At 50.5% G+C, this 24191-nt stretch overlaps 1 protein-coding gene across 6 annotated transcripts in view; it reads left to right on the forward strand.

Moving 5' to 3' along the window:
* Window positions 1-399: 399 nt before the first annotated feature.
* ARAP1 (ArfGAP with RhoGAP domain, ankyrin repeat and PH domain 1) overlaps window positions 400-24191 on the forward strand; it is a 226271-nt gene continuing 202479 nt past the window's right edge. For 2 of the 6 annotated variants that reach the window (XM_073333741.2, XM_073333758.2), the window contains exon 1: window positions 11364-11670. The gene's annotated coding sequence lies outside the window, so the exon portion shown is untranslated. Of the gene's footprint in view, window positions 419-11361; window positions 11671-24191 lie in introns of those variants that run through there. The other 4 variants (XR_012157524.2, XR_012157517.2, XR_012157526.2 and 1 more) reach the window with 4 other exon arrangements.

Here is a 24191-nt window from a genome sequence, read left to right on the forward strand (position 1 = left end):
GGGGAAGAAAGCGGGCGCGAGGAAAGGGGGCCGGAGGCGCGCAGCGTGGCGGACAGGGGGCGTCCAGTCGCGGGCGACGGAGAGGAGGGGAAAGGGGGCACCGAGACGGCGAATTTGAGGGACGGAGGAAGGGAGCATGGCAGAGAGCAGGCGAGCGGGGCAGGTTTGGGAAAGGGGAAGTCCCAGACCCAGGAGCCCAAAGCCAGGGGCCAGGTGGAGGAACTGCAGGGCTCAGGTCCCTTTTGCTGCAGCAGCTCCCACGGGGAGGGGAAGGGCCGCCGCTGCGCGTATGCAAATATGGTGATTTATTTAATTCTGGGAAGGGCTTTCCCCTCCCCCTCCTCCCCCCCCCCCGCCGGGGTGCCCTGCGCCGAGCCTCCCTCAGTGAGGGGGCGGCAGCCTGCAGAGGAAGAGGAAGGTCAGTTTCTCCTTTCACTGCCCTGCGCTCTGCTTTTCTGCCCCCCCTCCGCCCCCCACTTTCCCCGACACCTCCTCTCTGGCCCTGGAGGCAGGATGTGCATCGCGGGGGGGGGCGGGGGGGGAGGGACAGGCCGGGGGATGACTCTGCAAAGACCACGCTTGTTCGTAGAGCCCAAACAGTGGCTTTGCAGGGGGTTGAATAATCCCCCCCCCCAGCCCCTCCAAGCCGCTTTGCCCAGGACCCCTTCCGCCCCCTCCCCACGTGCCCTGGCGGGGGGGGGGGGCGTCTCGGCCAAGCTCTGCTCAAACTTTGTTTCAGAAACGTGCGAGTCTCCCACGGTAAAGCGCAGCCACGGAGGGCTGCCGAAACCAGCAGCAGACTTGGGGGGGGTGAGACCCCCAAGGACAAAGCCTGCATTCATTTTTTTCCATGACACCCCCCACCCCCCCGCCGCCGCCCCACCTTCTTGTCAATTTCTTTCTTTTCCGGCCACATGCTGCAACGGGGCTTTACAAATCTTGTTTTGGGCGAGGGGTTTGGACGTGGAAAGGCGCTGGCTGCGGGCAGGGTTTGTGCCCAGCTTCTGATCTCGGTTCCGCGGCTGTGGTTCTGGACTAAGCCCCGGGAAGCGGCTGGAGGCCCTCCAGGTTACCCTGTGTAACGCAGAAGGGAATCTGGCCCCAGCACATGATGGTTAATGCCATTTTCTGGGCTCACAAATACAAGCAAGTTCTGCCCCGCAACCAGCATTGCCTTCCAAGGGTTAAGAAAGGACGTAAGCTGGCCTGCAAATTCAGCTCTCTCTGCCTGCTTGTAGAGACCCCCAAGCCTCGCCGCCCCAGCATCTGAGCGCCTCCCAAGTACTTCAGAATAGAAATAAACACAGCTGCACTCCCTCTTCCTTCCCAGTCTGCGGGGGGTAAAAAAGCCCTTGCTAACGTGTATAGTTTGTGAATTTGTGCAAGGACAGGTGTTGCATTTACGGAGGGAATGCTGAGGCAAGGGGATGAGCTGTGCAGCCCCTTATAAAAACGGGGAGAGCCCCTGTTTATAGAGGGGTCCTTCTTGGCTCCTGTGGCTGTGAGTTCCACAGTCTGGGTCCGGCTCGGGTGAAAGTGCCATGCCCTGCTCTCATGGGCCTGCCCTCACTGGTTTCTACGTTCTGGGGGGCTGTAGCTGTCGTGGGAGGGCACCCTTGCAGAGGGAGAGCTGATCTCCGCTGGCCAGGGCTTTGAATAGGAAGGAGTCTTGTAGTGAGTGGGGAGCCCATGTGGAGCGGTGAGGTTTATTTGCTTGGGGGTGATATGATCAGAGCTACCTGCATTCTTTAGCAGATGGGGTGCCGTGTTCTGGATCATCTGGGGCTTTCTTAGGGTATGTATTCATCCTAGGTAAAGAGGTCTAGGTACAGACTGTCCTAAACTGGATCCACATGGGCACAGAGCCCCATTGGAATGAGTGCAGGGTGGCTCTGCCACCATGAATCCAATGACAGGATCGGGGCTTGAGGGTGGGTTGGGTCTGGGTTCTGTTCTCCTCTGTGTAGGATAGACTCATAGACTTTAAGGCCAGAAGGGACCATCATGGTCCTCTAGTCTGACCTCCTGCGCATTGCAGGCCACAGAACCTCGCCCACCCACTCCTGCTCTTTTCCTGCGCTGAGCACCTTGGGTTTGGAGGGGGTTTGGGCAAACGCTTTGGCTATGTCTCCAGAAATAGAGGCTCTGACCCTGCAATGAGCAGCATGCACATGGAACCCCTTAACCTATCCGGAACCCCACTGAAGCCGCTGCAGAATTGGGGCATCTCCTGTATCTTGCACAAACTGTGCCCGGTGAATTAATAGATAATCTCATGGAATAGAATTCACTCATCAGATACTGTCCCTTCACCAGCATAACGTTCCCAGTTCTGAGGGACAGTGGTGACAGACACAGTTTTCAATTACCAAAAAAAATAAAATAAAATAAAATTATATTAAAAAGGAAACATAGTTTAATTCCTGAAGGCGGATCTCTTTATTCCCATTTTACAGATGGGGAAACTGAAGCACAGGGCAGTAAGGTGACTTGCCCATGGTCCTACAACAGGCTAGTGGCAGAGTTAGGAATAGAATCCAGGTTGCTTGAGTTTCAGTCCAGTGCTTGATCCACTAGGCCATGCTACTCTGAAGCAAAGCTAAACTGCAGCCCCTGTAATGAGCAACATGTGGCCCGGTCCCCCTGCATGGAGCCCCAAAAGGGTCTGCCCACACAGACTTGGGGCCTAGCTCTGGCTATTAATTTTTACTGAGATAAATAATGTAGATGTATAATATACAAAAATAGGCTCCCTATCCACTGTTCTTGGTGCTTTTACCACAATTAAAAACAGAACCAAATTCAACCGAAGACCGGCAGTTACTCCACAATCACAGCCAAGTGAAAATCAAGCCTAGCAAACGCTCCTCTTTCCTGCTCAAGCATCAGCTCCTCTCTCCCCAAGGGCCTGGGTAAATAGATACGACTTGCAGTCTTGCAGGTGCCTGGCAGGTCAGCGCATTGGGGCTATTTCCGAGCAAGTAGAGGGAGTAGGTTCCAAAGCTGCAGGCGTCTCATGGAGAACACCCTGCTGGGGTTTGCTAAGTCCTTTGTCTTGCTGCAAACTCTGGGAGATTTTTATGTATGGTTGTGTGGAGGTGGTGATTGGGGGGTGTTTATAATCAGAAACGCTGCACTAGGTGAGCAGAGAGGACGATGGAGCAGCTTGGCTGTAAAGCGTGAGCTGCATGCACCAGAAAGGCCGATCGAGGCATGCTGCATGCAATGGAAAGACATCAACTGGCTATAGCTGACGTGCATAGGTGCGCAGCTCCAATGAACCGCTTTTCCCCAGCAGAAGTGAAACTTGCCTTCGCAAGGCCCTGTGGAGCGAGATCTCAGCTGCGTTGTGGGTGTTTTACTCCTCAATGCGCAATGTGTTTATTACACAATGTGTTGCAATGCGTTTATTACACGTGTGGCTGGTCATCTGGTGTGTATCCACCACTGATCCTTGCAAGGGTTTAATCTTTTGTTTGTTTGTTGGTAGCAAAGAGCAAGGGGAAGTATGTCATAAGTATTGCTAAGAATCCAGAATGGCATAATCTCCTTTAAATAGGAGTAACTGGTGGGTTTCCTTATGGGAATTTATGTCTTCGGGGTAATGTGAATGGTAGAAACGGAAGCCCTGTCTGTCGACGGTCCCAAACTGGCTCTGCAGGGCAGTAAGGATCAATGGAGCATTGTCCGGTGCATTGCCATTACAACCACCTTTGGAAAGTCCCTCGTTTGCACCTTTCAAACCTAGGAGCAATTGGCCTTTGGGAGAAGGAGGGGCAAATCCTCTAGCAAGGTGGGAGGCGTGGGATCTAATGGCAAGGCACGCTCCGGGATCCTTAGCGTGATCCCCCCTGCGTGCTTTATGGCAAAGTCATTGCCAGGCGGTTTGCAGGGAGCACCGTGGTGCACATTACATTCAATTTCAAGTATTGCATATTAATGCTGGGTTGTCTCTGGGGAGCTGAGCTTCCTCCTGGAAACAGTAAGACTAGGCTGAAGTATCCCTGGAATGTTGTTTTGCAGGCAGAGAGGTCACAGGAGGGCAGTGGGTCTGGAGACGTCTTTGAGAGCAATGGCTTAAGGTGGGTTTGTTTTGGGGGGAGGCTTGTTTCTGTTTAGGGCCTCCAGATCCTGTACATTGGAGAGCGGGTTGGGCCAGCACCTCCTTTGCTGGAATTGCAGAGCCCTTCGAATGGTCCTGCTGCATTTACCCCGTCCTGGGGGCTGCCTGCGTTTGACGTCGTCAGCTGTTTGGACCTGCCTTTTCTGGCAGGCCTGTGGGATTCTCCTTCTTGTTTCCTGGAGACGCTGTAGGAGGAATTCTGGCTTCATGGAAGTCCCTGGCAAAATGCCTGTTGACTGCAGTGGGGCTAAGATTTCAACCTATGTGTTTTGTGTAGTTTTTATCGTGAGTAGATGTGACCTGATAAGGGTTTCCCATCCGTGAGCCTCTGATCCCAGGACTCCTTCATTTATAAATTGCATAGTTAGTGTGGGTGGTTGCTAGGGTGACCACTGGTCCAGAATTGGGTGGGACAGTCCCACAATACAGAGTTCAAGTCCCAGTACTGGGCTGAACGACTCCTGGGCAACGTTTGTACTGGATTCCCCCTGTGACACCGCTCCGTGCCGGCTCGGGGCAACGCCAGCCTCTTTCCAGTGGGGAGGAGAGGTGGGGGCTGAGCAAGGGAGCCTTAGCCCCCCTCTTGCCACAAGGTCCTGCCTCTGCTCCTCCCATATAAAATGATGGGGTCTAAATTAGCTGTTACCACTCAAGAGAGAGATCTTGGAGTCACTGTGGAGAGTTCTCTGAAAACATGCACTCAATGTGCAGCGGCAGCCAAAGAAGCTGCCTGGATGTTGGGAACCATTAAGAAAGGGATCGATGATAAGACAGAAAATATCCTATTGTCTCTATATAAATCCATGGTACGCCCACACCTTGAATACTGTGTGCAGATGTGGTTGCCCCATCTCAAAAAAGGTATATTGGAATTGGAAAAGGTTCGGAAAAGGGCAACAAAAATGATGAGTTTCAGAGTAACAGCCGTGTTAGTCTGTATTCGCAAAAAGAAAAGGAGGACTTGTGGCACCTTAGAGACTAAGCAATTTATTTGAGCATCAGCTTCCGATGCATCTGATGAAATGAGCTGTAGCTCACGAAAGCTCATGCTCAAATAAATTGGTTAGTCTCGAAGGTGCCACAAGTCCTCCTTTTCTTTTTGAAAAATGATTAGGGGTATGGAACGGCTGCCACAGGAGGAGAGATGAAGAAGACTGGGACTTTTCAGCTTGGAAAAGGGACGGCTAAGGGGGGATATGATAGAGGTCTCTATTATCATGACGGGTGTGGAGAAAGTAAATCAGGAATTGTCATTTACTCCTTCTCATAATGCAAGAACCAGGGGTCACCAACAGAAATGAGGAGGCTGCAGGTTTAAAACAAACCAAAGGAAGTATCTCTTCACGCAGCTCACAGTCGATCTGCAGAACTCCTTGCCAGAGGATGTTGTGAAGGCCAAGACTATAACAGGGTTCAAAAAAGAGCTAGATAAGTTCATAGAGGATAGATCCATCAGTGGCTATTAACCAGGATGGGCAGGGATGGTGTCCCTAGCCTCTGTTTGCCAGAAGCTGGGAATGGGCGACAGGGGATGGATCACTTGATGATTGCCTGTTCTGTTCATTCCCTCTGGGGCACCTGGCATTGGCCACTGTCGGAAGACAGGACACTGGGCTAGATGGACCTTTGGTCTGACCCAGTCTGGCTGCTCTTATGTTTTCCTCTTTTTTTCCCCCGATTCACTCCCTGGCCAGGCCAGAAGCAAGAGCTGGGTCGTGGTAAGAGCCACCCAGGGAGTCTGGCCTGCTGTGGGGAGCCTCCAGACCCTCCACCTGCCCTGGGAGGGGTACCACGGTGCCCAAGAGCAGCTCCTGTCCCTGCCCCTGGTCATGCCACCCGGCAGGTGGAGGATCCGGGGCTCCCCACAGCGTCTCTGGCTCCCTGGGCAGCTCTTACCATGGCCTGGCTCCAGCTTGGTCAGGGGGCAGGGCCCCAGGGGAAGAGGAGGAGCAGGGGGTGGGGCCATAGAGAGGGCGGGGCTCCTGCATGTGTCCTGCTTTTGCCTTTGAAAAGCTGGTTGCATGGGTTTTGATGCCCTCCTTCCTTGCTGCAGATGTGCCTAGAAGTGCACTTTTGGCTAGCAGCTCTGCAGGGGTACTAACCATTGCAGGAGAACCTGTCTCACTAAGGTGGACTAGGGAGGTGAATGCTGCAGAGAGCCTAGAGGAAGAGCAGTGAACTCGACCGAGTGTTGCACGCTGCGATGTGGAGCTTTGACCGGGTCATTCCCCCAGGTGAACAAAGCTTGTGTTCCGATCCTCCCCCTGGCGCTTCTGGAGTGGGTTTGCTCCACTTGCTTGTTAACACCCCCTCAGCTGCTCCTAGCACTGCACGGGCAGCAGGGTGTGCAGACGCACACGCGCCTCTCTTAGGAACGCTGATGTGGGGAAACTACGAGGAAACCAGTTTGTCCAGGAAAGTGTTCCCTGTAGACATGGTGTTGTCTGTATTTCTCCTTCCCTCTTTCCGTATTATTTATTGGATCTAATGATGATACTCTACCCAAGGTACTGGTGTCATTCATCCCTGGAGTAGCCTGGTGCTTTGGTATCTCTGTTCTCCATCATGGTAGAGAAGAGAAAACTCATTTGTAGTGAGGCTTCTGGACGCAGAACCTTCGGTTCTCTCTGGCTCCCAGACAGTGTGAACGCACCCTGTGGTGACTTGCCTCCTGAAGACCTGGCCTGGAGTATGTAGCTCTCTATAGTGAAGGGTGCTTGCCTGAAACTGGATCCTTTGATCTGAAGAGTTGTCAGCTCCTTTTGGCTCATCAGCGTCTCTTCTTACTAGAGGAGAATCCACTGGCTGGGGTGGGGTTCGGTCCAGAGAAGAGCGAGGTGTTGCTCTTTGGCTGGGGAAGCTAGCCCCTGTTCCTGATTGCTCCTGGCCTCCTAGGAGGCAGCGGCGTTGTTTGCACCTGGTGCAGAGAGTGTCTGTTTCTCTTAGCTGTGGTACCCTGCCACCGTGGTTACTGTCTCTGCCACCGCCCACTGGGTCACGGTAAAGTGACCTACACGGAGTTGCCCTGGAACAGCTCTTGGGAGCTAAGTGTAACCTGCCATGCACTTAGCAGGGCTGGCGGCAACGGATGTTACCTCCATGCTCCAGAATGCAATGACTGACTTCCAGCTTACCTGTGAGTGCCGTGGTTTTGGAGTACTAGACTTCGGAGAGAGGCATGACCTGCCAGATCAGCTGGTGCACTCCATCGACCAATGCCTTAATTCTAAACATCTGTGGACCCAGACACCCTCAGCAAGGGAGTCTTTGGAATTTGTTTCCCCATTTGATCTGACATTTACTGTCCTTTAGCGCTTGTTGTGAAGTCTGCCTGGTGCCCCAGGGTTTCTTCTGAGGGGAGTGATAAGGTCTAGGGATATCGGGGTTTCATTTATCCTAATGATATCTTGCAGCAGTGAGTTCCACAGGTGAATTATGTTTTGTGTAAATTACAAGGGCAATGGATTACATCGGTAACATCTGATCTGCAGGGTGAAGTCTATTGAGCTGGTTTAACAGGCTCGGTTTATTTATAAAATCACTTGTCTCTGTGTCCAAAGAGAGTTGAGGTGGAAATACTCTTGTAAATAATCGTGTCTATAGAGATGTTGTAAGTAGAGAATTGACTCTAGAGGCAGCCTATCCTAGATACATACATTGTCCCCATCACTGTAGTATCTGAGCACCTCACAGTCTCTAATGTATGTACAGTATTCCCACACCCCCCTCAGAGTCAGGGCAGTGCTGTTATCCCCATTGTACAGATGGGGACTTGAGGCATAGAGAGGCTAAGGGAGTTGCCCAGGGTCACACGCAGGAAATCAGTAGCAGAGCCGGGAATTTAACCCAGAACTTTCAAGTCCTACGCTAGAGCCCTAACTGCCGGTTCATTTTTCCTCCAAGGATCAGGATTCATTGAGGGGGATAAGCCCGTCAGCCAGGATGCACACAGGGCCAAAGTGATGTGGAAGTAGATTTGTTTTCTAGCTGCAAGTCACTCAGTACTTTCTGATGCATTTGAGAAACCAAAGCAGGCTGCTGCGGGTCCACGTGGTCTGTAAACGCTGTTGCTGCTGGTACTCGGGTAGCATTGGTTGCTCTTGATAACACACACGTGCCCGGGCTAGGACTGAGAGCTGCTTGAATCTGAAGGAAAGAGGCCAACGGCAAGCTGGAACTGGCCCTCCCTCCCTCCCCCACCAGCTTATCTTGCTTTTCCTCTCTCCTCCTTGTAATGTGATTGTCTGTTGTCTTATGAATCAGAGTCTGGTTCCCTGGCCAGAACCGGAGGAGGATGGAATAGAGCACGTTCCCCACCCCCCTTTTGTGCCAGAGGTTCCTAGCAGCCTTTTGCTATAAAACCTGCACTTTTGTTGCTTAATCATCTGGATCGGACATGTTGGTCCTGTGGAACGAATGTGAAGTGATACGATTGTCGTGCTGCCATTCGTTTTTCTATTCTTCCCCTGGTTACAGCTGTATGATTCCAGTGGATTTCAGTGGGGACTGAGGGAAGGATTTTGACCCATCTGATTTAGGAAACAGGGAGCCGCTGCTTTCGTCGGAGTACACAGGAATTTTGGCACCGGCTGCCATGGGAGTATGATTTCACCCTAAGGAATTCAGCAATGAACACCGCCTCCCAAGTCAGGATGCCTGTCTACCGCTGTGGTTTTTGCACCTTCTTCTGAAGCACCTGGTGCCAACCACAGTCCAGAGACGGGAGACTGGGTTAGATGGGCCAGTTGTTCTGATTCAGTCTGGCACTGCCAATGCGTCTGTGGAAATTCACAGTGCAGATTAAACCAAGAAAAATCTCTGGGCTAACACAAACCTGTTCTAAACTCGGGCAGCAAACCATAAAGAAGGAGCTGCAGCCGAGTTCAGTCATCTGACCCTTCAGATTTGCTCCCCGGGGTCACCAAAAATATCGGTGCCCCCAGGGGACCATGCAGGGCTCCAAAGTAACCGAGCCTTCTGCAGGTGGCCGCCCTTTTAATCACTTGTCGCTCAGGGAAATTGTTCGACCTTTTCGCTGGCATTTAAAACTGCTGCATGCACCAGAAAAATGTCCGGCGTGTAGCTAAAGTAGCAGCTCCTGCCTTTCCCGAGGGCTGCGGGACCATGCACTTGCCAGGGTATCCTTTGTCGTCCAGCATTGCCACTCAGCGAAGCTGCTCGGCTGAGATTGTTAAATGCCATTCAGGTTGCTTAGTGTGAAGGAGGTTCCAAGACTTAGGAGTTACTGAGGAGCGGGGCTTTGCTGACTCATTGTATCCTGCTCTTGCATTGCTCTGTGGCTGATCCCTTGATGATGGAAGGTTTCTGCAGCTACTCTGATGCTGAATGCTAAAATGAGCTCCCGCCAAAGCCCTGGGAGGGCGTTGCCCAGGCAAAGTTGCTGGAAGCAGTTTCCATTTTTGAAGAAGGTGCCAGGGAAACCATTGACCCGACTTAGTGACGCTTCAAATGGTCTAAAGTGCAAGAAGTGTTCCTGCCACTCCAGCACTCAGGTGAGCCATGCCGTGCCATGGCACCGGTGCCCGGTCTGTTGCACACAGAATTGAACTGTTTGCATGATGAAGCAGTTGGCACTGTGAGGCTTGCTTTGAGATGATGGAGGGTGTGACGCTGGCAGGCCAGATGCCTGCTCTTGCCCAGGCTGCAGGCATTTGCTAAGGACTGACAGACTCCTAGCTGGAGACCAGACCAGTTTGCCTGTAAGGTAGTTTTGCCGAGGATAGGCACTAGTCCTATAAGAATGTATTTAGGACGTTGCAGCTACACACATTAATCTCACTTGCAATGTCGGCATTCCAGGCTATGCGAAATACCTACGTTTTGCTTTATGACTTTGAAAATGTTTACTTTGAACTTGTGAATTCAGGCAGGGGAATTGTTTATCCCCCCACCCCCACTGACTATCAAAATCAGATGGGCCGTCAAGGAACATTGCAACACAAAGGGTTGTTTAATGGCTCTCTGGCACCTGGGAAATGCTACGTGCCAGGAAGCTTGTCCTGTGGGCTTGGAAGCGAATGAAGGAAATAAAACAAAGCCACATGGAAATGTTCCATCTCTTTTGGCTGTTTGAACTCGGACAGGGCTGAAACTGAAGCCAGGGTTCTCCAGGGGCTGCCTCCTGGGTCTGCCCTGAGAGATGCTTTGAAATGACGAATCACTGCAACTCTGTCACTCTTAGGAGTTGGATGGTAACTTACTAGTATGGAAACGTGTGCTTGCTTTAACCTGTAAATAACACTCTGATTCCTTTTTCCTAGTTAATAAACCTTTAGATAGTTTATTACAGGATTGGCTACAGGCATTGTCTAGGGTACCAATTGATCTGGGGTAAGTGACTGGTCTCCTGGGACTGGAAGCAACCTGAAGGTGGTGTGATTTTTGGTGTATGTGACCATTTATCATTAAGTCCAGTTTGTCTGGGTTCCAAGAGAGACTGGAGAGTCTAAGGCAGGGGTGGGCAAACTTTTTGGCCCAAGGGCCACATTGGGGAATAGAAATTGTATGGAGGGCCATGAATGCTCACAAAATTGGGGTGGGGTGGCAGGCTCTGGGATGGGGCTGGGGATGAGGAGTTTGGGGTGTAGGAGTGTGTTCTGGACTGGGATCGAGGGGTTTAGAGAGCGGGAGGGGGATCAGGGCTGGGGCAGGGGGCTGGATGTGGGGAGAGGCTCAGGGGTGTGGCCCCCGACTGAACACCCCCCGGAGTGGGGCCAAGCCGTGTCGTGCGGCCCCAGACCCAGCGCCCCGGCTGGAGTTGGGCCGAGCTGCTTGGTGCGGCTCAGGGGCTGGCTTAAAACAGCTTGCGGGCCGGATCTGGCCCACGGGCCATAGTTTGCCCTCCCCTGGTCTGAGGGGACTGTCTGTGACTCCGTGGTAAGCCTGGCAGAGTGACTCAGGAGTTCACATTTGTTACTGGCTTGGTGAAATCTAATTACAGAACACAGGGCCGCTTAGGGGTGTCTGCCCTGAGTCCCGGTTGCGAGCCGCTCCAGACAGCGTGACAGAAGGGAACAGAGAAGGAGTAAGGGTTGCTATTGGAGCAAGTCATGCTGTTTTGTACCAGTGGCTGCTAATCTCCTCGTATGGAGGAGGGGAACATTTCTGGGTATAGGGAAAGGCCCTCTGAAACAAGCCCATCATTATCTGGCTCTGTTAGACACACTCTGCAGCAGGAAGCTGGAGAGTTGGTGATATTTAAATAGAGCTGGCTGTGAGTCAAGCAGTTATGAAAAGCTGCTAGAACATCAGAGCCTGGCTTATTTATAGCAAATGAGGAGTTTCCTCCCCCCTGTAAGCAGCTTGTTTGCAGCAGCAGTATAAGAAACCCACAGACTGGTATCAGGAAGGGGCGGAGGGTCTGGTCTGTAGAAGGTTTCTTCAGGAGAGGACACAAGACTGGGGAACTGTTGTACCCCGCCGGGAATCCAAGCCTGCACATAGTGTGCACACTATGAATAATCCCTATTGTTTATAGAGATCACCAGTGAGGCTCGGTCGGCCAATCTCTGACATCGGCTGTAATTGTGAGTTAATTTATGTTCACGTTTGTCCGGTGGCGGGGGGAGAACAGCCCACATCAATGCAACATGTGGGGTAAAGGAAGCCGCCGCGTTAGACAGGTGCTAGGTTGAGCTGTATGCAGACGTCATCTAACCCTGGGCTAGGAGTGTGTTTGTCGTTATCGTCCTATGTCTTGTTGTCCCTAGGTTAAATTCTGCTCTAGGGCAAGCCAGTGTAAATCAGGAGTAACTCCAGGGATGTCAAGGAAATGACTCCTATTTACTTTGGTGGAAAAGCACAATTTGGCCTACTGGACCTGATTCTGAGCTCACTTGCATTGCATTTACACTGGTGTAACTCTGTTGACCAGGGTGGAGTTATTTCTGATTGACGCTGCGGGGGCATGAGATTAAAATCAGGCCTGGAGACTGCAATAATCTGTTGATGCCTTGTGAAAAATTTGAACAACAGAGTAATGTCTGACTTGCCGCCGGTGAGAGTGGCAACATCTGCTTGGTATATGCAGCTCTGCTGTTACTCTTGACAAACTGTGCAAAAGGCATGTCCCCGTTTTCTAAGGCTCTGGGCAAATAAAGACTCACGTCAATACATTCAGCGTTATACTTGCTGTAGAAAGGACATCCCAGCTTTACAACTGCCGTGCTCCAATAATCTCAGTCAGCAGGGAATTCCACCGGTGACTCCTATTTTGTGTAAATTACAAGGGCAATCCTTTTACATTTGTCATTTGAATCTAATATTCTAGGTCTCTCATATACAAACATGCATATCTCCCTCTTATTATTCAACATGATTTGTTATAGCATAAGTACTTAGCCCGAAAACACTGTTGGGAGCAATCCTGCTGTGACACACGTGAGTCCTGGGGGTTCAAAGGCTCATATTGTTCAATGTGCCAGCTGAGCATGGACTCTGGGAACAAAAAGTGTTAAGTAGCTTTCTTGGGGAATATTCAGGGAGAGGGGAATGCAAATTTCCCACCTCTGGTTATGCGAGAACCCAGCTTCTTGAAGCCATGCCCTCCGGAGGGAGTCATTGGCTACTGGTCACTTGTGACATGAGGCCAAGATCAAAGGCCCAAGCTGTATAAAGGAAAGACTGAGCTATTCTTGAGTGTTCTGAATCTGAGACAATTATGAACTTGTAACCATAGGAAAAGCCCAGTTGTGGGTTTCGAAGGACTGACCCCTGCCAAAGCTCGAGGCTGGAGTTGGAGTGAACTTGGTAAGGTTGTTAGCAGGGTTGTAGGTTCTTTTATTGTTTTTAATATGTTTTCTTTATAATGCTTTCACCTTAAGAATAAAGGTGCTTGATTAGAAGGAGCTGCGTGGGAACTTGTGACTGCTGCTGGCAATTACACAGCTCCTAGCCTCTGGAGAGAAAGCAAAGTGCAGATGCTGGCAATCTGGCTTACTGGGGCTTTCACAACATAAGCAGGGAACTGTGCAACTTGGAAAAAACCCAGTTAGGAGGGAGAGAGATTCAAGTCTCTGCCCAAGAGAGGGAATGGCTGGGAGCCAGAAGCCTATGAGTGGGTGTCCTTGGTGGACCACAGCATGGGAACACAGGTGCAGTTGCCCTGAACCGTGACATGTGCATTGGCCGAAAACTTGACTAGATGAAAGGATGTTGCAGAGGAAACAAACATAGGATGGAGTTTTCACACTTTCTCTCTATTTAAAACTGCCTGAAAGTTCTGAATGTGAATGGTGGCTGTCATAAATGTAAAGAAAAGGGTAGCATAAAATCCCTCGTTGGCAGCTGTACTGAATCTCTTTAACTGTAAGGGGTTAAGTAGCGCAAATCACCTAGTTGGCACCTGACCAGAAAGACCAATGAGGAAAGAAGATACTTTCAAATCTGGGGGGCGGGGGGGAAGAATTTGTTTGTGGCTCTCTTTGTTTGTTTCATCTCCGGACGGAGAGAGAGAGACCAGGCAGGTACAACATCCCCTGAAAACATACCTGGAATGATCTAAAATTACAGAAATTGTAAGGTTTCAGAGGAGCAGCCGTGTTAGTCTGTGTTTGCAAAAAGAAAAGGAGTACTTTTCTTACTCTTGGCACCTTAAAGACTAACCAATTTATTTGAGCATAAGCTTTCATGAGCTACAGCTCACTTCATCAGATGCATTGTAAGTAAGGCAAGGAAATGTGTTAGGTTATCTTTTGTTTTGGCTTGTGAATTTTCCTATGCTACAAAGGTAGTTTTATTCTTGTTTTTGTAACTGTGAAGCTGAGTCCAGAGGGGAGTCCTCTGTGTTTTAAATCTTTTTATTACCCTGTAAAGTTACCTTCCATCCTGATTTTGCGGGTGTGATTCCTTTACTTTTTTCTTTATTACAAAGTTCTTCTTTTAAGAATCTGATTGATTTTAGTGTCCTAAAGATAAAGAGTCTGGTCTGTACTCACATTGCTAAGGCAATTAGTTGGTATATTATTCTCAAGCCTCCCCAGGAAAGGGGGGTGAAGGAGCTTGAGGAGGATATTTTGAGGGGACAGGGATTCCAAGTGACCCTCCCCTGAATTTTTGTTTAAATCACTTGGTGGTGGCAGCAATACAGTCCGAGGACAGGAATTTGTGCCTTGCGGAAGTTTTTAACCTAAGGTGGTAGAATATAAGCTTAGGGGGTCTTTCATGCGGGTCCCCATATCTGTACCCCAGAGTTCAGAGTGTGTGTGTGGGGGGGAACCCTGACAGTGGCCTTTCCTTGCCTTGTATTCAAGGGGTAAAGGGATGGAATCAGAATTGCCCTGTTGCCCCTCCATGCCAGCTGAGTCTCTGTGCTAGGTGCAGGCTGGAATCTGGTCCAAGGCTTATCAGCTGTGTTCAGTGATGGGTTCCCTTAACACTAGACAGGAAGGATAGTCTTTGGATTAAGGTACTAGACTGGAATTCAGCTCCTGGCTCTACCACAGACTCTGCTGTGCCCATGGGCCAGTCACTTAACCTCTCTGTGCCTCAGTTCCCCATCTGTACAATGGGTATAATAATTGATAGGTTGTAAGGCCAGTGAGGTCTACTGGGGTCATCCAGCCGGATTGCCTGCTCAGACACAGGCTGTAGAATTTGACCAATTAATAGCCCATGTCTTGTGGTTGGATCACAGAATCATGGAAATGTGGGGCTGGAAGGGACCTCAAGAGGTCATATAGTTCATCTTCCCACGTTGAAGCAGGACCAAGTGAACCTAGACCCGCCCTGACAGGGGTTTGTCCAACTCCTTTCTTGAAAACCTCCTATGACGGGGATTCCACAACCTCCCTTGGCAGCCCATTGCAGAGTTTAGCAGCCTTTAGAGTTAGAAAGTTTTTCTTAATATCTAACCAAAACCTCCCTTTGCTGCACACAAAGCCCATTGCTTCTTGCCCTTTAGCGAGAGGGTGTTTAGAAAGACATCCAACCTGGATTTTAAAAGCTTCAAGCCATGAAGAATCCACCCCATCCCACGTTGTTCCAATGATTATACCTGTTACAAATGTGTGCCTTATTCTAGCCAGAATGTAACTAGCTTCAGCGGCCAGCCCTCGGATCTTGTTGTGCCTTTATTCTGTTTGCTTCAAGAGCTGGAGCTGTGCAGAAAAAGAATGTTATGTTTCGTGGAGGATTTGGGTAGTTTGACCATTTGGTTTTGTTCTGACTTGGAGTGAAACACCCAAATTTTGAAATTCCCTGCGAGAGGGAATTCCTGGGGTTGGTGCTCCTAGGCAGTCTGCCTGCCTGGCTGCCCTGAAGTAGTGGACACTGGAACCCCTGGAATCTTCTCCTTTTAGTCTGTGATGAACTCGCCTCTTAACTTCTCTTGGAGAAGCTAAATAGATGGAGCTTCTTAAGACTTTCACTGTAGGGCAAAAAGAAAAGGAGTACTTGTGGCACCTTAGAGACTAACCAATTTATTTGAGCATGAGCATCCGATGAAGTGGACTGTAGGGCAGGTTTTCCACGCCTGGAATCATACTGGTAGCTCTCTTCCCAAATTCCTTCCCCCCCCCCACCCTGTCTTGTCGGTTTAAACTGTAAGCTTTTTGCGGCAGTGACTATGTCTGTACAGAGCCTAGCACAGGGGGTTCTTGATCTTGGTTGGTACGTCTAGGTGCTACTGTGTCATGCAGAAGTAGCACCAGAAAGGAGCTCCGAGGTCAATTTGCACCTCTATGTGAGGTGCTCCTGTTCATTTCCTCTGCACTGTGGGTTAATATCTATGCTTTCCCTGCATGTGCAGAAGAGGCCGATCTTGTGGTGTGTGCCTTCTCTTAGCCTCACTTTTCTTAGCAGGGCTTTCCGCCCTTTGAGGGGTTAGGTTCCTTCCTGTGCAGTGTTATAAGCTCAGGAACGTTCTGGCCGCAGTGTTTATTTGCAAAAAGAAAAGGAGGACTTGTGGCACCTTAGAGACTAACCAATTTATTTGAGCATGAGCTTTCGTGAGCTACAGCTCACTTCATCGGATGCATGCCGTGGAAACTGCAGCAGACTTTATATACACACAGAGAATATGAAACAATACCTCCTCCCACCCCACTGTCCTGCTGGTAATAGCTTATCTAAAGTGATCATCAAGTTGGGCCATTTCCAGCACAAATCCAGGTTTTCTCACCCTCCACCCCCCCACCCCCCCACACACAAACTCACTCTCCTGCTGGTAATAGCCCATCCAAAGTGACCACTCTCTACACAATGTGCATGATAATCAAGGTGGGCCATGTCCAGCACAAATCCAGGCTTTCTCACCCCCCCCCCCCTTTTTTTTTCCGGGGAGAGAGAGAGAGAGACACACACACACACACTCTCTCTCTCTCTCCTGCTGGCAATAGCTCATCCAAACTGACCACTCTCCAAGTTTAAATCCAAGTATAACCAGAACGTCGGGGGGGGGGGGGTAGGAAAAAGCAAGGGGAAATAGGCTACGTTGCATAATGACTTAGCCACTCCCAGTCTCTATTTAAGCCTAAATTAATAGTATCCAATTTGCAAATGAATTCCAATTCAGCAGTTTCTCGCTGGAGTCTGGATTTGAAGTTTTTTTGTTGTAAGATAGTGACCTTCATGTCGGTGATTGCGTGACCAGAGAGATTGAAGTGTTCTCCGACTGGTTTATGAATGTTATAATTCTTGACATCTGATTTGTGTCCATTTATTCTTTTACGTAGAGACTGTCCAGTTTGACCAATGTAAATGGCAGAGGGGCATTGCTGGCTCATGATGGCATATATCACATTGGTGGATGTGCAGGTGAACGAGCCTCTGATATGTGGCTGATGTTATTAGGCCCTGTGATGGTGTCCCCTGAATAGATATGTGGGCACAGTTGGCAACGGGCTTTGTTGCAAGGATAAGTTCCTGGGTTAGTGGTTCTGTTGTGTGATATGTGGTTGTTGGTGAATATTTGCTTCAGGTTGCGGGGCTGTCTGTAGGCAAGGACTGGCCTGTCTCCCAAGATTTGTGAGAGTGTTTGGTCATCCTTTAGGATAGGTTGTAGATCCTTAATAATGCGTTGGAGGGGTTTTAGTTGGGGGCTGAAGGTGACGGCTAGTGGCGTTCTGTTATTTTCTTTGTTAGGCCTGTCCTGTAGTAGGTAACTTCTGGGAACTCTTCTGGCTCTATCAATCTGTTTCTTCACTTCCGCAGGTGGGTATTGTAGTTGTAAGAAAGCTTGACAGAGATCTTGTAGGTGTTTGTCTCTGTCTGAGGGGTTGGAGCAAATTGGTTAGTCTCTAAGGTGCCACAAGTACTCCTTTTCTTTTTGCGAATACAGACTAACACGGCTGTTACTCTGAAACCAGTGTTTATTTGCTGAGCCTCCCAGTCTTACAGGACCTAAAGGGGGTAGGCCGTAGTGTTGTTACTGTGTCAGTCCCAGATCCTAGAGAGACAAGGTGGGGGATGTATAATCTTTTATTGGACCAACTTCTGTTGGTGAGAGAGAGAAGCTTTTGAGCTTACACCAAGCTCTTTTTCAGGACAGGAAGGTCTTCCCTCCCCAACCTTGTCTCTCTAGGATCTGCGGATACAGACTGGGGATTTGCTGTTGTGTTTCTGGCATTTCCCATCAAAAACAGCTGGGTACGTTATTGAAGAAATCTGATATTAAACCTCAAGCTTCAGGCTTTAAGATAGGTCTCATGCTGGTCTTTAAGAATTAGACTAATGTGGGGGATCAGATAACCCCCCACCTGTTGTTGCCAGGTTCTGACACCACCTTCTAACATATCTGGCACTGACTGGGATACTGGGCCAGATGGGCCACAGAGGTGATTCAGACTGGCAGTTCCTATGTTCTTAAGATCAAACAACACTGGACATCTACAGCTGGGTGCAGTGGCCCCAGTCGACTCTTTGCCAAATGCAAATTGGGCCAACAAAGAATAACACAAGGAGGCCGAGCCCTAATGCGGGCCATAGATGGACTAATGTGGCCAGTTTCAGGGAGGCAGTTATATACCTGGGGTACTGCAGCTAACAGGGGCCTGAACTCTCCCTGCTTTTGGGATTGTGCTGAGGTGGACACCCCACACTGGCCTGGAAAGGGTTAATGAGGCTTCAAAGGGGCCAGTTAACCTGACAGTCCACACCTGTGGGTGAATTAGGCTTGATAAGCAATCTCTAATTGAGGATGGAGCCCAGCTGAGCAAAGCCAGGAAGTGTGCAGTATGGAAGCCTGGAGTTGCTCTCGGGGCCTAGTGAGGGAAAGGAGGAGACCCAGGGGAGAGCAGAAGCCCTGGGATCCTGGCCCTGAGGGAAGCGCGGACCCAGAAGGGTGGTGGATAAGGAAGCCTGATAATGATGGAGTTAGAGTGGCATAGGCTGGAATTGGAGGACTGCCGGGAACGATGCCTGGGTCAGCCCATCCAGTGAGACTTTGATATCCTGGGAGGGGAAAACTATTGTGACCGGATGGCCAAGCCAGGAAGAGGGAGCACCCTGAGTCACAAAAGGGGTCGTAGCACAAATGAGAGACAGAAAGGGGCGTCAGAGCACGTGGAGCTATTCCCCAGACGTTGGGGGGGGGCCACAAGGAGGCGCCCCAGTGGTGAGTCGAGAACCCTGTGATAGGGACAAAGAGCAAGGACCATCTAGCGGACCTCCGTTGTCTTGGAGGAACATCAACGGAGTTGTCACTCAAGTACCCCAGACCTTATACTTTCAACAATAGCTTGAATCCGCGCTGGTGGCTTATGGGCACTAGGGTGACCAGATGTCCCGATTTTATAGGGACAGTCCCGATATTCGGGGCTTTGTCTTATATAGGTGCCTATTACCCCCCCCATCCCGATTTTTCACACTTGCTATCTGGTCACCCTAATTGGCCCCCACCGCACCACAGAAAATGAATGCACTGCGTGTGTCTGGGCTTGATCCTCCTTCCACAGGATTCCATGACAAATCTCCAATCAGGACAGTGCGGACAGGCCCATCGGTGTGAGACTTGCTGGAAAGCCTTGGGCGGCCATTCAGCTGCACTCTTCCAGCTCGGTCCGTGCAGGGCACTTCTCTAAGACAAAGGCAGGGAGACCTTTACCCAGTTTGTTTGGTTCTGAGCAGGGCCCAGCTTGTTCCACACGGTGGCCTCCGATTTTATGGCAACGCGGCCAACCTTGAAGGCTGAAGAGGACGGTGTCTCTTCCTCCCCTGGGTTGGGCAGTGGGGCGTACAGACTGTGCCCTGCATTAGGATGGCTACACTAACTGAAATCTGCCGTACCGCTTCTTGTGGTCACAGGCCAGGGAGCCATGGGCTGGTCATGTACCACAAGCCAAGATGGGTCAGCGTTTGCTTGGGTAGGAGACCCCCCCAGGAGCTGCAGGAAGTGGTGCTGATGACTCACTGGCTGGTGCTGTGCCCTATGAGTCAGTAATGTAGCAGAATGAGTATGGTGGTGGGCCCCTGATCTCATCCCTCGCTGTTAAAATATCATATGGTCCCCCCCCCTTTTTTTTTTTAAGAGTGGATGCATTTTCTCTGGTGCCCTGGTCGTATTCACACTTGTGCAATTAGATTTCCACCCCCACGCTAGACTGTAGGCACCTCTGGGCTCCAACATTATCTTATTTTTATGTCTATAAAGTGCCGTATTCGCTGAGGTGTGCAAATAATAGCTAATAATAATCTTCCCACCTGTAATTGGATATGGTCGTCTTTTTCCCTTCTATGCTAACTTGTTGTTATCAGGTTGCTGTGTGCTGTTAAACTGATGCTGTGTGCCACCCCAGAGGTGGCTGCATTTCAGTGACAGATGGGTGATTCCTCTAGGTAATTTAAAAGGTCCTTTATACCTTACATAAATGTAAGGTTTTCTTAGTCAGTAATAAGTCCTCCTTGTAACTGTTATTACCAAAGCATAGAGATCTTAGCATGTAGATATTCAAGGTTATTCTTTTTGATCACAATTTCTTCTGCTGAATAGGCGGTTTAACCCCCTGAAGTATCAGTGCATAGATACTCCATTGTCTGGTGTTCTGTAGATATCTGTGATAGACAGAACTTTCTTCCTGTTCTTTGTGTCTGCTCCCTCACCTCTCTCTGTGCCTCTGTGAGGTTCTTATCTCCCCGCGTTGCGGCGCGTGGAAGGGTTTCTCCGCCATGAACGAACTGTGTACGTCGGTTCACAACCTCTGGTAAACAGCAGCTTCTCGGTTCCGTGGGCGAGAGTGTGAAATTCAGCGGCGGCTACGCGGGGGTCTCTGCTGCGTCATGCAAGAAGGGAGGTGTGCTTTACGACATTGGGTCTTTCTCTTCCTTTCGTCCTCAGGGCAGCAAATAATCTCTTCTTTGCTCCCTTTATTTTTGGTTAAAGTCTTGCCTGGTGCACTGTAAGGTGCTGTGTCAGGGTAACCCACTGGTGAGTGTGTTACAGGACCCCCTCCACTGAGGGCATATGCGTTGTTATAACCCCCCGCTCTAGCACCTTGATTGAGCTCGTGCTTTTTGCTGGAGGTCTCTGGTTCTCTCTCTCCCGTGTGGCAGGGCAAGCAGGACAAGTAGGGAAAAGGGGTGTGACATACAGTAAAGGGGCGATTGGCCATGTCCTAAAAAAACATTTCAGAGAGAAAATCCTATAAATATCTCTTTGTAGGCGCTGCCCGGCTGGGCCATAATCAGCTGCTTTGTTTCTAGTAGGCGTCGCAGGAGAGGTGGGTTTGCAGGAGAGAGATGAGTGAAGAGGAGGTTGGAAGGGGGTGCCAGCAATCGGATGGCAGGGAAGAAAGTGAAGAGATGTTGGAGGGTGGGGGGAAGTGAACCTACAGGGTGTTGAGGCTGGCATCACTGGAGGAGGAAGCTGTCGCTCAAAACATACCTCTGCCTGCTGCCCATCCCGCTAAACAGGACACTTGCCGTGTGTATAAACCTTTCTGGCTTCTCAGCCTTGCCCTGCCTTCTAAGGCTCCAGTCAAGGGGATCAGAGCTCTGACGCAGGGTGGAAACAAGTGATTTTTACTGAGTTAGCAGAGGACGAAATGGAATGATAACGACAGCCTGCGATAGGGCATGAGTGAGAGGCTGGATCACGACTCTCTAGTCGGCCTGGCTCCCAGCGGGGATACAGCTCCCTCCGGGGGTTTAACTGGAGAGCGTGCTGGTGTCTCGAACGGTCTCCACCAGTCTTGCGCACAGAGGAGAGACGGAAATCGCACCTAATCCAGAATGGATCGAGTGTTCATTTGGATTTCTGAACAGGGCATCCTAAGCAGGAGAAGGCGACAGGATGGCCAGCTCAGCGGCTTTCCCAGCTGAATCTCCAGGCCAATTACCCTGATAGTGAGAAGTGTCCGTTTCTGGATCTCCCTACAGGAATACAGGGAGCATATCCCTCTGGGTGAGGTCTTCTCAGGCCAGTGGGCTACAGTCCGTTACTGAGCGGTTGAAACCAGTTGATTTTTTCCCCCCAATATCGAATGTGCCCTCTGAGTTCATAGCATATCAGAGTCATCCTTCAGCGTCATTCTGCATCTATTAATCAAATCCGATTTCTTTGTGGCTCTCTGACAGCTTCCAAGGATGACACAATTGACTAGCTGAGGAACCTGAGTCAGTGTATTCCTATTCAGCAAAGCACGTAGGCGTGGAGAGTGTAGTTCAGTGCAGGGGTGGAGTTAAAAATGTGCTCGTACTCTGCTGAACCAAGGCCTACCTGCAGGATTAGACCAAATGTTGCGTCCGCGTGGGCTAGAGAAAGGGACGAGGAGCGTGGCTCCCACATCTCTGCCAATGACCTGTGTGACTACGGACAAGTCCCCTCAAATATGGCTTTGGTCCGAAAAGTGACTGTGTAACCCCTCCGCTTCCCAGGAGTAGGGAGCAGTCGCAGCTGCTGACCTTGGTGATATCTAAATTTGTCTCTGCAACAGGTTGATCCTAAGCCCTGGATTCGTGCACCCTCTGAATCTGCACTCTGTGGCTTGTGTTTATCTCTAGTGCAAAGTTGCTTCTCTAATCCGCTGCCTGATTGCCGTTGTGCAATGCTGTGTTTGCTGACCCCATTACTCACTTAAATGAGTTGGAGTCGGACTTTGTTCTCCAGCCCCCCATCTCCTCGCTGTGCACGAACTGAATCTGCAAGATCCAGCCTGTGAAAGGCAGCTGGGGGATGGTTTGATGAATTTCTCCTCCTGCTGAGGTTTCCCCTTGGGGAGGGAACAAAGCAGGTTTGCAGTCTGTTGTGCTGTGGGCTGTGCTGTAGGCAGATGAGGGAAACGGGCTCCTTCTCTCCCACTTCCCTGAAGTTCGCAGTGGAGGCTTGAGACGTCTGGAAGCTGCTAAGTGGCCATGCCAGAAGATGACGGGAATTACTCCACTCACTTGATGCTACCTCTTCTTCTGCTCCAAGGCTTGCTGCAGCTGCTAGGAAAGGCCAGGGGGTCGTTGTAGACTTTGGAAACAAGAAGCCAAGTACAAAAGCCTCATGCTAGGGATGCTTCTAGCAGGGAAAAAGCTGCATTTTCATGCAGAAAGAGAGCGGGAGGACTGGAGGGAGTGTCGTCTAGTGGTTAGTACGTGGCACTGGCGGTCAGTTGACCAGGGCTGCATTCCCTGCTCTGTTGTGGATGCTTTGGGTGACCTTGGCAAGTCACTTGATCTCTCCGTGCCTCAGTTTCTCCATCGGTAAGATGGGGATAATAGTGATCTACTTCCTAGGGGTGTTGCAAGACTTATTTGTTCCGTTTGTGAAAGCCTGGTTTATTTCTTGTCGATGTATGAAGAATCCAGATCCTACAGCGATGAGCTCTTGAGAAATATGTGTAGTAACAAGTAGCATTTGCAAGGTGCTTTTTTATTTTATTAGTGGCATTATGGGAGAGCGTGGGGGCCCCAAATAAGGATCAAGGCCCCCGGTGTGCTGGCCACTGGACAGACAAGTAACAAAGGAGGCACTCACCCCTGCAGAGAGCTCTTGACAAACCAGATGGCAGACATGCTGGGAGAGGGGGACAAAATAGCGTGTGTGGGGGTGTTTTTAAATACCGGTCCCACAAACTCCCCCTGGGATCTGAGAGTCAAGCTGGGGTCTTCTTGTCTCACCCTCTTTCCCTCCCCCTGCCCCTCCCCAATAGAGATTCTGCCGGGCTAAAATCTGCCCCCTCAGAGACTCCTGTGCGGTCCTGTTTTCGAACTGGGTTAGCACAGGTACAAGTGAGGAATGAGTCTGACCCTGCAGCTGGGGATTAGTTAGTTTTTTCTGGTGCTGTGCCAGCCGGGGAGGCACCGGCTCCTGTAGCTGCTGGCTTAAGAGCAGTAGCGAGAGTCAGAGCTGCTGTCCCTCATTCGCTGCCAGGGATCAGGTGTGGAGAATAAGAAGGGGGACATCTGTGCACAGTCACTTCTTGGTACAGCACTGCCCTTTTGGGGTAGATCTTCACAGCCCGCGGCAGCCCAGGGCAGCGAGCCTCCCAGCCTGGGTCTGCAGACTTGAGCCCCTCCCCAGCCCCTCAACCCCATGCTACTGTGCTGAAAATAGGTGTTTAGAGAGCGCTTTGAAGTTGCAGCTCGGGCTCTGAAGCCCACCCTCTCACTTGGCTTCACAGCCCGAGCTGCCATGTCTACGTGAGCCCCGTAAGCCTGAGACTGTCGCCCCGGGCTCGGGGCTGTGTAGATGTACCCTGAGAAGGCCGATCGTCTAGGGCTCTGGCTAGGTGACACAAAAGCTGCTTTTTTTCCAATTCAGTGTCGCAGATTCAGAGATTTTGGGGGACAGTTAAATTATCGAGGCGTTAAACTGCGTCAAAGGGGGGTGCTGGGGCGGAAGGCGTTTCCCAGTTGCTGAGTCTGTTTCTATAAAGCACCTTTCCTTGGCACTCTGGAGGCGCGTCGCGTGTCCTTGTTTCGTCAGAGCCTGAGACACGCGTGCGTTCGTCGCGTGCGTCAGTGGATCGTCAGGTCGCTGCATAAATGTCATGCTTGAGGAAAGGCAGAAGACTCTCTAAAAATAACCCGGGGCTTCCCGCCCAGATAGGACGGAAGAGAAAGGCTCCTCCTCCCAGCAACGCCTAGTTCCTCTAATCACAGCTTTTCTGCTCCCACCTTCTTCCCC

This window comes from Lepidochelys kempii, chromosome 1 (genome assembly GCF_965140285.1).
Source record: "Lepidochelys kempii isolate rLepKem1 chromosome 1, rLepKem1.hap1, whole genome shotgun sequence".
In the NCBI taxonomy this organism is placed as follows: domain Eukaryota; kingdom Metazoa; phylum Chordata; order Testudines; family Cheloniidae; genus Lepidochelys; species Lepidochelys kempii.